Here is an 18,574-nt window from a genome sequence, read left to right on the forward strand (position 1 = left end):
CTTTTACAGATGATGAGATTGAGACAAAGATAAATTGATTTGCCCAGGCTCACACAACTAGCAATCCAGATAAAGACAGATTTGAACTCAGATCTTTACTACAGATCCAGCTCTCTGTCCACTATATCACCTAGCTGTCAATCACATATAGAAAATGGTATTTAATTCTCGGAATCATCCCTTAGCAAGAAGATTAACGAGCTGGAGCCCAGAGGAGATTCTCCAAAGAAGTTAGATGAAAAGCCATGCCATATAAGAATTAGTTGAGGAATAGAGATATTCAGTCTAGAGGGCAATGACTGAAGTCTTCAAGTATTTGGAAAACTATCACATTAAAGATTGCACATGTTTAATTTGACTCCAGAGGGAAGAAGTAAGATGAATAGGTAGAATTTGCAGGGAGTTGGTTTTCAGTTCAATAAAAAAGCAAAACCTCCTAACAATTAAAGCTATCCCAAAAAAAGAACTGTTTTAACTCTGACAATGGTGTTTTACTTAGGTCTTCATTTTGGTAAGAGACAGTATTCAAGGGTAGCTGGATTGTTCTAGATTCAAGGTTCCTAGGTTCCTAATTCTCTAAAGTTCCCGCATGACATGCACAAGAAATAAGGAGTAAATGATGATATAAGTGGTCCCCAGGACATGTTTATTGGAATTGTACCAACTGAATTCTCTCCTGCTTTTCTCTCCCTAAAAAGAATTAGGCTGTTAATACTATAACTTTGATTTTAATAATGCCCAAGTTTCTTTTATGCTTTCCCTTCCTTTCTTGTGAGTTTTTCTCCCTTAGTTCTAATTCCTTTTTTACAACAAGACTAATATGGAAATATGTTAAACACATGTACATGTTATACATATATATCTTTTACCAGAGTGTTCACCACCATGGGGAGGGGGAAGAAAAGGGAGGGTGGTAGAAAAATGTGGAACTCATAAACTTGGAAATGAATGAATGTTGAAAGTTACCTTTGCATGGAATTAAGGGAAAAAATAAAAAATAAAAATAAATAATGTAGAGGTATCTTTCTCACAATTTCCCTCAATCTGAGGAACCCTTATCTAAAAGAAAGGGCAATTAAGTAGTACAGTAGATAGGGTGCTGGGTCTAGTGTCAGGAGTCTTAACTTGCTGACTTCAAATCCAACCTCAGAGATTTACTAGCTATGTGACCCTGGGCAAATCAATTAATCCTGTTGGCCCCAGTTTCCTCACTCTGTAGAATAAGCTGGAGAAGAAAGTGGCAAACCATTCCAGTATCTTTGTCAAGAAAACTCCAAATGAGGTCACAGAGTCAGACATGACTAAACAACCTCAAAAAGATAAATAGATTTCATAGAGACCCTTAAAATCTCCATTTTCCCTTCCAACCTCTTCTTTTCAGCAGTACTGATAAAGGAGAGAGTTACCTTGAGCCAACGTATCTCAGGTGGAAGGCGGGGGAGAGATATTTCCAGTATATTTTATTTACTAAACTTCCCTAGCTCCATAATCACCAACTCCACTCAATATTTTATTCTTGTTGCACCTGCTCAGACTGCAGGACTGCAGGCACTTTTGATAAATGGATTGAAAGGTTTGTCTAGTTTTTCTGAAGCTTCTATGAGTACTTCTGTATCTTCCACCAAAATCATATTTCCCAACTCCTACAGTGACTTATCTCCCCATTGATTCTCCAATTCTCAGTTGCTCATTCTTGTTTTCTCTCTCTCTCTCTCTCTCTCTCTCTCTCTCTCTCTCTCTCTCTCTTTCTCACACACACACACACACACACACACACACATGCTCAAAGACTCACAATTAAATAATTATGTAAGTCTAAACATGTAAAATATATTTCCTTGGATATAAATTCATCCACAAAAATTTATTAAGCACCTACTATGTTCCAGATACAAAGCCAAAAATAGTAAGTTAATATGTATATAGAACTTTAAGATTAATAAAATACTTTTCTCATATTTTTTATTTGATGCTCACACCAACCCAGGGAAATAAAGACTATTATTATTCCCATTTTACATAAGGAAACTGAGGCTGAAAGAGTGTGCATAGTCACACAGCAAGCAAAGGCCTGAGGAAGATTTTGAGCTAAGGTATTTCTGACCCCAAGTCCAACATTCCAACCACCAAATCATCTAACTGCCTCCAGACATTAATGATAGAAATAAAAAATACTGAAACTATCTCTACTCCCAAGAAGTGAAAATGTCAATGAATCTATGATGGGGCTACTTTCTGAAACAGTGTAGGTTGCCACCCATCCATGCCTTCTTATTCTCCAGGATTCTTGTTTATGTCTGCCCACAAATCATAATGGAGGATTTGTGTCTATCTCTTGACATTAAGTGAGGACTGATAGAGCCTCTGGGAGATCCATCCCTCATCTTTGCTATAGGACTGTTCACCTCCTCTGTTGGTTGTACATCTCTCTCTCTCACATATACCACACTTAATCAATCAACAAATATTTTTTAAGTGTCCCAGACACTAGGTTCAACCTGGAGGGTAAGAATACAATGAATGAAACAATCTTTACTTAACAGAAGCTTCCATGGTTCATGGGAGAGGCAATAAGGACATATATAAATATATAATGAGAACACATACAAACACTTGCTTATTAAATTGTATACCACAGAAGTTCACATAGACATTCAGACTCAAATATGCTCATTTCTTCCTCATTGCCAGGGTTGGGTGTGCAGCACTCAGATGGATCTGGAAATTTCTCATAAAAATCTTTTAGTCCTCCCTTTGTACCAGAAGAGGAGTCTGAATTTTTTTCTTTTTTTTATGGGGTGTTTATAGTACCTTATTGGAAAATTTGGGTTAAGTATCATTCTGCCACCTGCTGACCCTCATGTCATCTGTGACTTCTGTAAAACTCTCCCCCCCAAAACATTTCCATTTAATTTCTTCAGCAGACTCTCAAAATATTGAAACCACAATGGGACAAGTTGTGGTGTAGAATTACACACACGCTCACACATGAGTACATACCTACCTACACAAATTCTTTTGTTTTCTATAGGAAACTCTTTTTCACACCCAGTTCCCCACCCCCAATATTCATGCTGTTGTCAAGGTGTGCAATATCTTTTACATGTGTTCTCTTCTTTCCTTAACTACCACCACCACCCTGGTGCAAGCCTTCATCACCACACCCCTGGTCTATTATAACAGCTTTCTGGTTGGTTTGCCTCCACAGATTTCTCTCCACTTCAGTCCAGCCTCCAATCAGCCGTCAAAGTGGTCTTCCTTAGGTGCAAGTGTGATCAGATTTTATAAAATTCTAGTGGCTCCCTTCTACATATAGGACCAAATAAAAATCTTGTGGTGTTCCAAGTCTTTCAAACATGAAGTCTTGCCCCACTCTCACATACACACCACCTTCTTATGCCCTTATACCCTCTCCACCTTGCCCCATATACTCTTCCACACAGTCTCACTGGGCTCCTTGTTACTCCTTGCACAAAACACTCCATCCCTCAACCTGAAGCATTTTCACTCCTGGAATGTTGTCCTTCCCCATCTAGCTTCCCTGGATTCCTTCAAGTACCAGCTAAAAATCTCACCATCTATAACAAACTTCTCCTAGTCACCTTGCAATTCTAGTGATTTCCCTCCATTGATTATTTTCAATTTATTCTGCAGATAGTTTGTTTATACAAAATTATTGGCATGTCATATCCCCCATTCAATTGTGATCTCTCAAGGGCAAAATTTTATGTGTTTTATGATTCTTTGCATCCTTGATGCTTATCACAGTGGGGAATGAGAGAACTTCTGGGAGATCCATCCCCTAAGTTCATTGATATTTAGTCTAGGTGGCACAGTGGATATAGCACTAGTCTTGGAGTCAGGAGGACAGGAGTTTGAATTTGGCCTCAGACACTTGACTCTTATTAGCTATGTGGCTTTAGGCAAGTCATTTAACCCTGATTGCCTTGCATCCAGGGTCACCTCCAGTCATCCTGATTCATATCTGGCTACTGAACCCAGATGACTCTGGAAGAGAAAGTAAGACTGGTGACCTAGCACAGAACTCCCTCACTCAAATCCAATTCATGTTCTTATCATGGCATCACCTGGCTGATGTTCTGATCTTCTTTGAAAATGAAGGACAAGGGGCGGCTAGGTGGCGTAGTGGATAAAGCACCGGCCTTGGAGTCAGGGGTACCTGGGTTCAAATCTGATCTCAGACACTTAATAATTACCTAGCTGTGTGTCCTTGGGCAAGCCACTTAACCCCATTTGCCTTGCAAAAAAACCTAAAAAAAAAAAAAGAAAATGAAGGACAAACATTAAGTCTCATCTAGTCTTAGTGGCCCCATTTGGGTTTTTCTTGACAAAGATACTGGAGTAGATTCCATTTCCATCTCCAGATAATTTTATAGATGAAGAAACTAAGGCAAACAGGATTAAGTGACTTGGCCACAGCTGGTATCTTGAGACTAGATTTGAACTCAAGAAGATGAATCCTTCTGCCTCAAGGCCTGGCACTCTACATACTTTGCCACCTGGCACAAAGAGAAGATTCACCGTGTTTTAGGAGAAACTAGGTTATTTGGTTCTACACTCTGAATTGACTAGGCAGACAGGAGGCTGACACAAAAGATGCATGGAACCATTAAATTGTTGCAACTCATTACTGGAAGCTCCTAAAAGGCTCTGAAGAGGTCTGTCCCCTTCAGTTGGCTGCAGTCACCGTCTCTACCTCTCTCCTCCTCCTCCTCCTCTTAGCAAGCCCAGGTCTGGCAGTTTTGTTAAGACAGCTGGGGGCTATGTCTCCACTAGCATCTGAAACAGCTCATGATCTGGGACCTGGTGCCCAGCCATTTCCATAAATAACTTTCTGTGGCTGGCCACCAGCCCTCCTGGTGATGTCATTGGCCCCAACCCAAATGATGATGTCATAGGCTTCCCTTCCACTCCCTCCCTCAAGGGTGGGGAGCATCAGTAAAAGAGGCTCAGCTATGTCTGCTGAGAGCTCACCGTGACTGGAACCTCATCTGCTCCCACTCAGATCAATACACATACCCTGCCAGCTGTGGATGGGTGATTTGGTTGTGGCAGCCAGCCTCCCTCCCTTCTCCATGGTGCGAGACATTGAAAAATTTCCTAACTTGTCTACTTCCTTCTCATGCTGCTGTTTCACAGAGTGTAAGCACTTTTATACCATATGTAATGTTATCATGGTGCTTCCATGTGGAACAATAGACAGGGGTCCTTAAAACTGGAAGGGGACAGAAACTAAATCCAGGAAAGAGAAATTACTTGTCCAAATCATTCATTCATTCATTCAACAATCACCTCTTGTATACAGTTATCCCTTTCACATTCTGACTTTCCCTATCTTGGATTCAATATATCACAGATTGGAATGAGAAATTAAATGGGAGTTTTATGGGAGTTTTGCAGAAGCCACTGATGACACATAAAGACCAGCAGATGATACAGAAAAAGTTTAGAAACTCAGAAATGCACAAAATATATGTATAATATTGTATAATATGAACATATTTTTCTTTTAATATTCTCTGGTAGGAAGAATCAAAAATTTTTATGCAAATTTCCCAGATTATGAGAGCACTAACTAGTCCTCTAAACCTTGTGAGGTAGAAGGGATAGCTGTACAAGAGCATAAGGGTAGGTAAAATGGGAGATACAAGATTTAGTTAGGACACAGTCCCTGTCCATATGGAGTTTGTGGTTTAGAAGAGAAATAAGTCATTTCCTAAGAATAGGACATTATAGATGAAATCCAAGAGACTGGAGAAAACCAGGAAAGTTCTCTAGAGAAGATAGATGTTGAGAAGGGCTTTAAAAAATGAGTAGAAATTCAACAGGCAAAGAAGTGGAGGAGCCCCCTTTAGTTGGTGATGAGACTGAGACAAACCCAAATGGCAGTTCAGTGCTCTTTCCTCTACATGGTAAAGCCTCTCTCTTATTTCTTAGGTGAGGACTTGCTGGAGGGTGGGTCATGCAATCATAATATTCTCTCCATGATTCACTTCTGCATAATCATTCAAATGTTCAGTCTTTTTTTTTTCACTGCCTCTCTCTGCCTCATCACCCAGTTCAAATGGTTTCTTTATGTTCTCATTGCCAGGACTGCTAACAATCCTCCTTAAAATAAGGAAAGTTTGGAATGGAGGAAGGAAAAGGTAAAAAAAGAACAATTTCTGGACGATTTCTGTCTGGGAAGACACCTTCAGCAGAATGAGTTCATATGTCCTCCTCCTTTTTCCTGCCCCATTCCACCTCCCACTCCCACCCCCAATCATTAGAATGATGCTCACTTCCTCCTGGGCTTCATAATAACTCACAATCCTTATTAAGTAGTCACATCAACTCAATTCATGATTGGTCAAGAGCTTGTACCTTGCAATTGCCTATGGCATCTTTATATCATGTGTGTATGTGTGTATGTGTATGTGTTTAGAAAAAGTACTACGGTATAAAATAGTCTGCATATTGCTCAGGACTTTGTCATTTAATAAATGTCTGTTGAATTAATATGAATTATCCATTATGATAGGAGAGGGACACTGGTCCTTGCTGCTCTTACAACTTTGCTGTTTTGTCCTAGAATTGTGGATGCCTTTGTGTCCTTTCCTTTTGAAAGTTTGAATGATTAGTGATACTGTCTGTGTGAATATTTCTTCTCATCCTCATCACAGGCAACTGGGTGGTGCAATGAATATGGAACTGTAATCAAGAAAAGCTATGATCAGATCTGGCATCTGATACTAGTTGTGTGACCCTGGCTAAGTCACTTAAGCTCTCAGTTTCCTCATCTGTATACTGTAATAAATCTCCCTGTAAAATAGAGATAATAAGAACAACTACCTCGTGAGGTTGTTGTGAGGGTCAAACAAAATGATTATAGGGTGCTTAGCACAGTGTCTAGCATATAGTAAGCTCTATATCAATATTAACTAAGAAGATAGAGTGTCGAACCTAGAGCCAAGCAGTCTCATCTATCCGAGTTTGAATCTAACCTCAGACACTGCATGACCCTAAGTCACTGAACCCTCACTTTGTCTCACTTTCTTCTTATGTCAAATGAGCTGGAGAAGGACACGACAGACTTCTCCAGTATATGTTTGCCTAGAAAATCCCAAATGGCATGATGAAGACTCAAATAAAACTAAAAAAAGGCTCAACAGCAACAACCAAGTGTTAACTTTTATTATACATGTGAGAACTTCTACACCAGCACAGGTCACAACCCCTCTACCTTTCATGAATTGTAATAACCCAAACCTTTATTATCCTGTGGTCAATCTACTGATGACCCTTTTTGCTCTTAGCAAGTTAGACTGGTACAAAGGAAACTGATACACAGTAATAGGATATAGAATTTTAAAAGATCCAGGAGATCATCTAGTCTTATACCACCCCCACCCTGCTCCCACAATTATACATTTTGAAGATAAGAAAATAGAAGCAAAGATGATAAAGCAAAACAAAACACACACAGAGATATACACACATATGCACACACGCAACTTTTTTTTGTAACTTGCTTAAGATCACTCAGGGAATCACTGGTAGAATCCAAGTCTTCTAATTCCAAATTCAGAGTTCTTTTTCCACTTTACCAAGCTCCCTAAATTGACCTACCACAGCATGTGTTTCACTGGCACAACCTCTACTTTCATAACACCCAGAAGTATTAAATAAGGATTCCTTCTCAGAGGAGTGAAAATAGCCATTAGCATTTAAATCAAGAGATTTTTCCAGTATTATTATGACAAGTTCTTAGGAAGCCTAGGACTTCTATTCTTTCAGAGCTTACTAGAAGAATACCCTGAACAGATTTATTAACATCTTTTGAATCTCAGTTTTTCTAAGTCTTATGTATGAGGCTAAATCTCTTTCAGGCACAATTTCCTCATTTGTAAAATGAGGATATATGTTTATAAGAAATATGTTGAAAAACTAGATGCAATATATAAGTAAAAATATTATATATTATGTATTATGCATGTATGTGTGTATGTGTTTGCATATACATATGCATATATGTAGATAGTTAATACTCCTTCTGGACTTGCCTTCCCAACTCCACTGACTGATTTCCCAAAAGATAGTTAACTATATCTTTTCTCCTCAGGTCTAATCTGGAAAGATTATAACTTCTAACAGCATGAATCACAAGTTCCTATCTGGAGGTGCTCCCCACAAGATCCTATCCTAATGCCAATATCAATCAATTAGATGATGCCAATGAATTTTCACAAAGAAATATTTACTAAAAAGGTATGCAAGGATAGATTAACTAGATAGCACAATGGATAGAGTGCCAGGTCTAGAGTCAGAAAGACTTATCTTCCTGAGTTCAAATCCAGCTTCAGATACTTTCTAGCTGTGTGGCTGGGCCAATCTCTTAACCCTGTTTGAATCTGGTTCATCATCTGTAAAATGAGAAGAAAATAGCCAACCATTCCAGTATTTTACCAAGAAAACCCCAAATTGGGTTATGAAGAGTCAGATAAAACTGAAAAATTACTAAATAATAAAAACGGAACCTCTAAAGTTCTTTCAATCTTTGAAGCTCATAAAGTTGTGATCTAGTCAATTCCTTTGCAGGATACATATTTCCTTGAATTCAGGAATGAATCAAACACAAAAGAGATAAAAAAAAATAGCGGTTCCATGTGTTTGTAGACACATAATTACTGGGTGAGGGGATAAGGAAACTCAGCCTGGGTTAACAGAAGTTATGGTCTACCTCAGAACAAAATGGACTAAGGGAAAGGTATATTGATCCCTTTGTGCAAACTCAGTTTGAGCTCCTTGCCTCCTAAATTATCCAGTTTTCTGGCTTCAAAGCCAATTAGAAGGCTGTCTACCACATACAAGGCAAATTTCTAATTCATCATCCACATATTAGACTGGAAGCAAGCAGAGAATGCTTGTATATATTTCAGGACCTGGATCCTTATTGGTCAGTTTCTCAATTTATATTATTATTACAATTTTTATTTCCATTGTTATTAATATTGAAAAGGATGACTTCAAAGGAGTATTTTCTCCAAAGGTATGTCTTCCTAGGCTTCTTACCTCCCACTTTTCCCTTTCCCAACTCATTTGATCCTTCTGTTCCCAGTAACTATTATTTCATAACATCTCTGTCCTTATTGACCAAATTAATTGAAAAGGCTGTCCACAATCAGTGGGCATTTTCTCTTCTTTCACTGTCAATTACTTTCCAATGTTCTCCTAGTTACAAAATTCATTGACTTTTCTAAGTTCTCATTCTCCTTGCTTCTCTGCTGTCTCTGATGCTATTGATAATCTCTAGGTTTTTGGATCTCCTTTCTCTCCTGATTCTTCTTCTAGCTATCTGACCATTTCTTCTCAATCTTCTTTCTGGTTCCTCCCCCTCGATCATGCCCTTTAATCATAGTTATCCCTCAGGATTCTGTCCTGGGTCCTCTTCTCTTCCCTATAATACTTCACTTAGTGATCTCATCAGTTCCCATGGATTTAATTACTATTTCTATGCTGATGATTCTTAAACCTATCTATTTCTTTCTATTGACTTCCAATCTTGCATCTCCAACAGCCTTTCAGATATCTCAAACTGAAAGTCCAACTCAACATGTCAAAACTGAACTCATTATCTTTCCCTCTAAACCTTCCCTCCTCATATTACTATGAGGGCAAATCATTCTACCAGTCCCCCATTATCAAATCTTCATATTCTCTCACCCCACCCTCCATATCCAATCTGTTGCCACAGTTCATTGAATTCATCTCTGCAACATCTCTCAAATATGTTTCCTTCTCTCCTCTGCCACTACCACTACCACTCTAATGCAGTCTCTTGCTTGCCTCCTTTCTTCTCACTTCAATCCATCCTCCATTTAGCCACCAGCAATTTTCCTAAAGCATAGATCCAACCATGTCATCCCCTTTCTCAACAAACTCCAGTGACTCCCTGTTATCTCTGGGATCAATTACAAAATCCACTGTTTGGCATTCAAAGCCCTTTATAACTTAACCTCCTCCTATCATTCCAATCTTTTTTCACCTTATTGCCCACCACATACTCTTCAATTCAATGACACCAGACACTAGCCTCCTGGTTGTTCCAAGAACAAGACCCTCCATCTCTCAGCTCCAAGCACTCTTTCTAACTGTTCCCCCATGCTGGAACTGTTTTCCCTCCTCATCTCTTCCTACTGACTTTCTTGGTTTCCTTTAAGTCCTAACTAAATCCTAACTTCTACAGAAAGCCCTTCCCAACCCTTTTTAATTCTAGTGGCTTCCCTCTTTTGATTGTTTCCTTTTTAATAGGGAATATATATATATATATATATATATATATATATATATATATATATATATATTTGTACATATTTGCTTGTGTGTTGTCTCCCCCATTAGATTGTGACTTGGGGATAGGGACTGTCTTGCTTTTTTGTATCCCCAGTACTTTGCACAATGACTGGTACATAGAAGATGCTTAATAAATATTTATTCATTTACTGACCCATTACTCCCTTTCCCCGCCATGGTCTTTTGCTTGGTGAATTAACTTTCCCTAAATTTTCCTAAGATTTCTGACCTTTAAGTGTAGAGTTCTGGGTTTTGTCCCTCTTTCTCACAAGAAAATGTTACCCCATGACCCAGTTCATAAAGGAGAAAACCAACCAGAGTGGTCTGGAGGAAGATGGATTCCCCTGTCTAGATGCTTGGAGAGGGCTGAGCCTCATGGTCAAACCTCATTCTCAGTAGGAGGAGCTGAAGATTCTTAACCCACTTTCTCATTTAGGGTCTTAGTCTTTTTTGTTTTGTTTTGGTCTTTTGCAAGGCAATGGGGTTAAGTGACTTGTCCAAGGTCACACCGCTAGGCAATTATTAGGTGTCTGAAACTGTATTTGAACTCAGGTCCTCCTAGTCCAGGTTCCATGCTCTGTTCACTGTGCCACCAAGATGTCCTAGGGTCTTTGTTTTTCCAAAAGAAATCAATGACCACCAATTTATTGATTACTAACTAACCTAATTAATAAATTGGTTATTAATTACCTAGAAAAAAATGTTACCCCATATATCATAAACACATAGCTCTTTGGGAAAATTCCTTTCTCTACCCTTTTGGAGTTTATTGGCTGTTTATGAGACCCAGTTTCCACTGTGCTTCAAAAGACCCCTATTTCACCTCACACTCAACACAGCAGTGAATATCAGTGGCAGGTCCAACCCCTGCTTGCTATCTCCCTCCCCAAGACCCATCGCCACCAATTCACATTGCCTCCAGCGTGCATTATCAAGGCTTTTTGACTCTTCCTCCACAGGATTCACTCTGAGTCTACTTAAAACTCAGTTACTGTCACCCCAGCCTCTGCCAGTTGGGAATTAATTCCCCAGGTTTCCTTCCACTGCATAAAAACCAAACTCTCTTTTTATGGTCTTTACATGTTCTGCCCTTTCATTTTATTCAGGTTCCTCTGGGCTCCTGGGGAATAAATAAATACGGTTTAACTTTTACTGGTGGTGCCTAATGCACTATATTCCTCTGGGAATGGTTTCAGCACTTAGATGGTACATAACTGAGGTTTAGGAAGAATAAAGCATCAAACTAGACCATCCCATCTTACCCTAAAGATCTTCATGGAATCTACTGCTGCTGACAATGAGCAGTGATGATCCTAGGTTTTCCCTTCTTCCTTCTTCACCTTTACCTCCCCCAACCCTTTGAGAATTGGTCAAACACTTCCTAGTTGGTCACCATTTTCCTAGGATTATTCCTGTCTATCCTACTGCCTTCCTTCTCTTTTGCCTTACAACTCTAGTGAAACTCTTGTGAAAGCTATTTGCAAGGAAAAAGAAACAATAGGTATAGTATCCCAACATAAAGAGACACTCCTTTAAGCAGAGTGGACGCACTTCAAAGGTTCAGGAAGCATCCAGGATCTTGGGCCATAGCTGCTCCCTTCATCATTGTTCAAAGTACAAGTGCTGCTAATTACTAATCAGAGCAATTAGTGGTGTTTGCAGGGAATAGAGCTCTGGGTTTAGGATTGGGAAGACTCATTACTACTCATCTTCCAGAATCTTCATCATAAGAAGAAATGAAGACTTCATCAGTTTTTCTAAAAGGAATAAACCTCCCAGCTTCAGACACTGCAGGTGAAATGGAGGAAGGTTTTGGAAGTTGGGTATAGCAAGGTGTATGAATGACCTGGGTCCCTAGCCACCAAGTCTGATTTAGCATTCAAATAGCAGGGGCCAAAAACTGCTGTTTGGGTACAAATTTCAGAAAGTCTTAAAAAAGAAGCAATAATTTCTGTTTTCATTTCTGGCTGCTTCACCTCAATTTTTCTGATCTTCTTCTCATTGATTTTTGAGCCTGATAACTATCATGACAACATTTTGAAATGGCAAGCAAGTACCTGACATTTATTTTTATGGAGGTCGTTTCACCTGTTTCTGGTCTCAGGTGCATACTACCTGTGTGACTATGGGCAAGTCACTTAAATATGTTTGCTTCAGTTTTCTCATCTGTAAAATGAGCTGGAGAAGAAAATGACAAACCACTAGCTATGTGACCCTGGAGAAATCACTTGGTGCTGTTTGCCTCAGTTTCCTCATCTGTAAAATGAACTGGAAAAGGAAATAAACCACTCCAGTATCTTTGCCAAGAAAACCCCAAATGGAGTCATGAAGAGTCAAATGTGACTGAAACAACTGAACAAAAGCAATAATTACTATGGGTTTCCAAGCAAATAATTTGTTTCCTTGTCTCAGATCAGGCAATACCAATGTTTGAGGACACAGCTCGTACAACTGTACCTTGAGAGAATACTGTCCCAGACGGAGACTGTCTCCATCACCACCATGCCATACCTTCCATTCTTCTTTACTCAGCATACTCCTTAGCTGTATTAATCTCCTTGGATTCAGATCATCATTCAATATCTTTCCCATTTCTTACCTATCTCTTTGGATCTACTTAATCTATGAGTTCCAAATTCATATCCTGCAGATTTTCTCACAAGATCTCAACTGAGACTAGATTCTTTCCCTAGGCAATTTACTACCCTAGTGTCCTCTTAATTTGATCGATCAAGTATATATTAAGTACTAACTACATTTCAGATACTGTACTAGACCCTGGGGTTACAAAAACAAAAATGAAATTATCTCTGCTATGAACTTCTATTTTATCAGGGGAAAGATGTAAATATATACATTAATATCAAATCAATCAAAATAAATAAAAGGTAGTTTTAAAAACAAGGGAGTTTGGGAAAGATGGCATTTGCAGAGAGGAGCATCAGGAAAGGTTTCATGGAGAAGATTTTTGAGTTGAGCCTTGAAGAAAACCAAAGCTTTCAAAAATACATTCCAGATAAGGAGGATGGTCAGTGCAAAGGCACAGGTAAGAGAGATGAAGGCTTGGGAAGGCTACCTTAGCTGCTCTGCAGGGGGTAAGAAAGGGAGTAATCATGTTTATATTACAAATACTGGTTTGGGATCACTTTCCAAAGGACATTAAAATCCAAATGGAGATTTCCAGACTGTATTTCTGTATTTGAACAATAGTTACTAGAATCAGGCAAAATGACCCTCCACAAAAATAAATGTCAGTGTTCCAGGGGCATACATATACATATATATAGATATAGATATAGATATAGATATAGATATAGATATAGATATAGATATAGATATAGATATAGATATAGATATAGATATAGATATAGATATAGATATAGATATAGATATAGATATAGATATAGATATAGATATAGATATGCTTTCTTGGTGCTGATAGGAAAAGATGAGGCAGAAGATCAGAGAAGTTGATAACTACCTGAACAAGAGGCAGGCTATGCAGTTTTCACACTCCAGTACAATCCTAAAGTTCATATTGATCAAGAAATCCAATGAAAAATTATAGCAAGTAAAATTTTGCACCTCAAAGTTTTGCAAGAGGTTAACAGAAGCCCAGGGAGCTATTAAATAAAAATGTGCATACTCAGAGACAGGGAATGTATAACCTAGAAGCAGAATAAGAGGAAAGTTCCCCCAAAAAACTTCCAGTATGATTAGAAAGTCCCAAGATGAGTACTATGCAAGTACAGAAGGAAGATCCAGGGGCTCTGAGGGTCTCAAACACTCTGTCCTGAGATTCCCAAGAGCATCCTAAAAGATCATAGATTCTGTACCTCAGAAATCTCAGGGGAGCAGATCCTGGGAGGAGGAGGTTAGCACAAGAACCCAGGAGACCAGTTTGAGACTAAGAAAGGCCAAGTACCTTACCCAAAAGAATTGCAGTGTGAGTGTGCCAGAAGTCTAGCCCTATCACAAAGCCCTAATTCAAGAACAAAAACTGGAGAAATGAGTAAATCAAAGAAAACACTATTCAATATCAAAATTGTTGCAAATCCAACTCCATGACAAGTGCAGAGAGAAATACAAAGGGGGGAAAAATGGGTTTTCCACAAGAACTTCATGAATATCTAGGAGAAATGAGAAAAGTGATTTTTTAAAATGGCATATAAGCTCTTGAAGAAAGAATTGGGAGGGGACCGAGGGGAGTGAATGAAATCATTCTTTTTTGAAATGTATAAAAGATGACTGAACATAGAGTTTGGTGTAGAAACGTATAAAACTCAGAGGGAAGTAAGTGGAAATTGGGAAGTAGAGAAGACATAATATGGTGGAGGGAATCAGTCACAAGCAAAGCAAATTTCTTGATACTTAAGGAGGGATTAAAGGGGGACCATGAGAAGAATAAATTAGGGAAACAAAAAAAAGACCAATGTAAAATATTTTTAAATGTACAAAAGAGAACAGAAGGAAGTACAGACAAGCAGGACATTTTTGAAAGTAACGTGTGAAATTTATTATATACCTTAAAAAAGGATAAAAGCATACAGTGTGAAATGGAGATTCACAGTTTCATATAAAGTGCCACGTTGTATTCTTTTTTGTGTATGGAAATGCACTTGGAAGGAGATGTTTAAGTTCTGGATAATAAAATAAAATAAAAGCCAAATAAAAGGTTTATATTTTATACTAAAGGCAATTAATTGTCACTAGAGGCTATTGAGCCAGGAAGAGGCACCACTCCTTTTTGAAAAAAAAATGTTGGTTCATATTGCTGTTATTATGGCTCCAATAATAAATCAAGACCATATTGGCTAAGTCAGAGTTCACCATTTCAGTTTTGCCCTACTCATCATGACCTCATTTAGGTCTTTCTTGGCAAAGATACTGAATTAGCTTGCCATTTCCTTTTCCAGATTATTTTATAGATGAGATCAAGTCTGTGCTTAAGGAAAATGTTGGGCAACTATATGACAAATGAATCAAAGTAGGAAGAAACTTGAAACAGGAAGACCAATTAGGAAAGCGTTGCAATCTTCTAGACAAGAGGTGATGATAACCTGAACTAAGGTGGTGATTCTGTGAGTAGAAACAAAAAGTAAGATGTGAGAGATGTTGTGGAAAAAGAAAAAAATAAACAAAACAACTGTTTGGATAGGCAGGATGAGACAGAGGAAAAAGCCAAGAAAAACACTAACATTGTTAAGCTAAAAGACTGGAACAATTAGGGTGCTCTCAACAGAAATAGGGAAGTTACTTAGTAAAGGACTGGGTTTGGGGGAAAAGATAATGTGTTTTTAAGATATGCTGAGTTTGAAATGTCCCTGAAAAGGATGTGGGAAATCAGGGACACTAATGCATTGTTGGTGGAGCTGTGAACTCATCCAACCTTTCTGGAGAGTAATTTGGAATTATGCCCAAAGGGCAACAAAAATGTGCATACCCTTTGATCAAGCAATACCACTGTTGGGTCTATACCCTGAAGAGATGATGAAAAAGGCTAAAAACATCACTTGTGCAAAAATATTCATAGTATCCCTGTTTGTGGTGGCTAAGAATTGGAAATCAAGTAAATGTCCTTCAATTGGGGAATGGCTTAACAAACTGTGGTCTATCTATGTCATGGAACACTATTGTTCTAGTAGAAACCAGAAGAGATGGGAATTCAGGGAAGCATGGAAGGATTTGCATGAACTGATGTCGAGCGAGATGAGCAGAACCAGAAGAACATTGTACACCCTAACAGCAACATGGAGGTGATCATCAACCTTCATGGACTTGCTTATTCCATCAGTACAACAATCAGAGACGATTTTGGTCTATCTGAGATGGAGAATATCATCTGTATCCAGAGAAAGAATTGTGGAGTTTGAACAAAGACCAAAGACTATTACCTTCAATTTAGAAAAAAAACCTAGTATCTTATTATATAATTTTGCTATCTTGTATACTTTATTTTTCTTCCTTAAGGATATGATTTTTCTCTCATCACATTCAACTTAGATCAATGTATACCATGGAAACAATGTAAAGACTAACAGACTACTTTCTGTGGGAGGTGGGGGGAGGGAAGCAAGAATAAGGGTAAAATTGTAAAACTCAAAATAAATAAAATCTTCCTTGAAATGTCCCTGAGATATCCTTTTTAAAACATCAAATAAACAGGTGGTTATGCAATGATACAGTTCAGGCATTTCAGTCATTTCACTCTTCATGATCCCATTTGGGATTTTCTTGGTAAAGATACTGGAGTGGTTGACCATTTCCTTCCCCAGTTGTTTGTACCTAGGCAAACAGGGTTAAGTGGCTTGCCCAAAATCACAAAACTATTAAGTATCAATAGTAGATAGAGTTTATACCCATTTCTTTAAGACTCATCCAACAGTTTATCTATTAAAAGTTTAAAGTACATTAATTTTTATTTTTATTGAATAATTTTTGATTTAGAAAAAAGTGGGTTCATTTGCTCTTATTATGGTTCCAGTAACAGATTAAGACCACACTAGCTAAGTCAGAAGAGTTCATCATCAATCGTCATTTCAATCATGCCCTTACCCATCATATACTCATTTGGGACTTTGGAGTAGTTTGCCATTTCCTTCTCCACTTCATTTTACAGTTGAGGAAACTGAAGCAAACACGGTTAAGTGAATTGCCCAGGGTTACATAGCTAGTGTCTGAGGACATTATGAACTTAGTTAGGTCTTCCTGACTTCAGCCCCAGCCCTTCTTTCATTGGATCTTCCATACTGGGGCTCCAAATACAAATCATCTGTACAGATATGATAATTCAGTACAAGGGAACTGAAGAGACCATCAAGAGAAAGTCATAGAGAATACATGTGTATTGTATGTATGTATGTATGTATATATATATATATATATATATATATATATATATATATATATGTGTGTGTGTGTGTGTATGTATATACAGACACATACACACACACAGAGGCAGCCTGGACATTAAGGGAACATGATAATGATGATAAGTCAGTCAAAAAAAACTGAGGATTGTTAAGAGATCCAGGAAGGAGTAGCATCACAAAATCCCATAGAGAAGTATCCTAGGGATGGCTAGGTTGGAGCAGTGGATGGAGCACCGGCCCTGGAGTCAGGAGTATCTGAGTTCAAATCTTACCTCAGACACTAATTGCCTAGCTGTGTGGCCTTGGGCAAGCCACTTAACCCCATTGCCTTGCAAAAATCTAAAAAAAAAATGTATGCTGGAGAAGAGGGCATTCAATAGGATCAAGTGTACTAGAGAGGTGAATAAGAATGAAAATTTGAGAACATCACATTTGACGATTAAGAAATCATTATTAATTAATCAATGATGAGGGTCAGAAGCTGGACTGCAAAAAGTTGAGGAATGCATGAGAGAAAAGGAAGTGGAAACAACAAATATAAAGAATCTTTTCTAGAATTTTGGTAGAGAAAGGCAGGGAAAGATATAGGACAAAAGATTGAGAGAATGGTAAGGTTGAGTGAGGGAATGGAGATAACTTAGGTATGTTTGAAGATAATAGTGAAGAAAGCAAGAGTTAGGGGAAGAATTAAAGATTAGAGAATTAAAGAGGATGATCGAGAGGGGAATCCACCAAAGAAGATGAGAGAAGATATGTTCCAGAGTAGATAAAGACTAAAAGGCTTTCAAAAGGAGAAGAGTCAATTCACTGTCAGAGACTCGAGGAAGGCAGGAGAGAGTGCAGAATGACTTTGAGGAAGGTTAAGATGAAGAGAAAGGCTGAAAAAGTTGTACTAAATTATTTTTTCCATTAAGGTTAGAGGCAAGATCTTCAGTTTAGCCAGTAGGAAGAGTTGGGAGAAAAGTTTGGAGCAACCTCTGTGGGAGTCGGACTTGGTAATCAATTAGGGAAGAATAAAAGGATTGTCCTTAGTCCACTGTGTAGATCCCCTTTAAAGGCTTTTTTGGAGAGGATATGGATAAAACTTGCCTAAGACAAAGAGGTGTGAATAATCAGTACCACAAGAGGAAATGAGGTCACAGATCCATCAGAGCATCAAAATATCAATGAAGTAGTAGCAGATAAGGCAGAAAAGATTCATTCCCATTGAGTTTTACATTGCTTAGTGGAATTTTTTTTTTTAAAAACTTTCTGGAAGTAGCTATCTTGAGTTAGTTATGTTTTGCCTAGAATTTGCACTACTTAAGAAACTCACTGAGCAAGGCTAGATGGAAGGTAACCCAGAATTA

The sequence above is a fragment of the Macrotis lagotis genome, chromosome 2 (genome assembly GCF_037893015.1).
Source record: "Macrotis lagotis isolate mMagLag1 chromosome 2, bilby.v1.9.chrom.fasta, whole genome shotgun sequence".
NCBI lineage: Eukaryota > Metazoa > Chordata > Mammalia > Peramelemorphia > Peramelidae > Macrotis > Macrotis lagotis.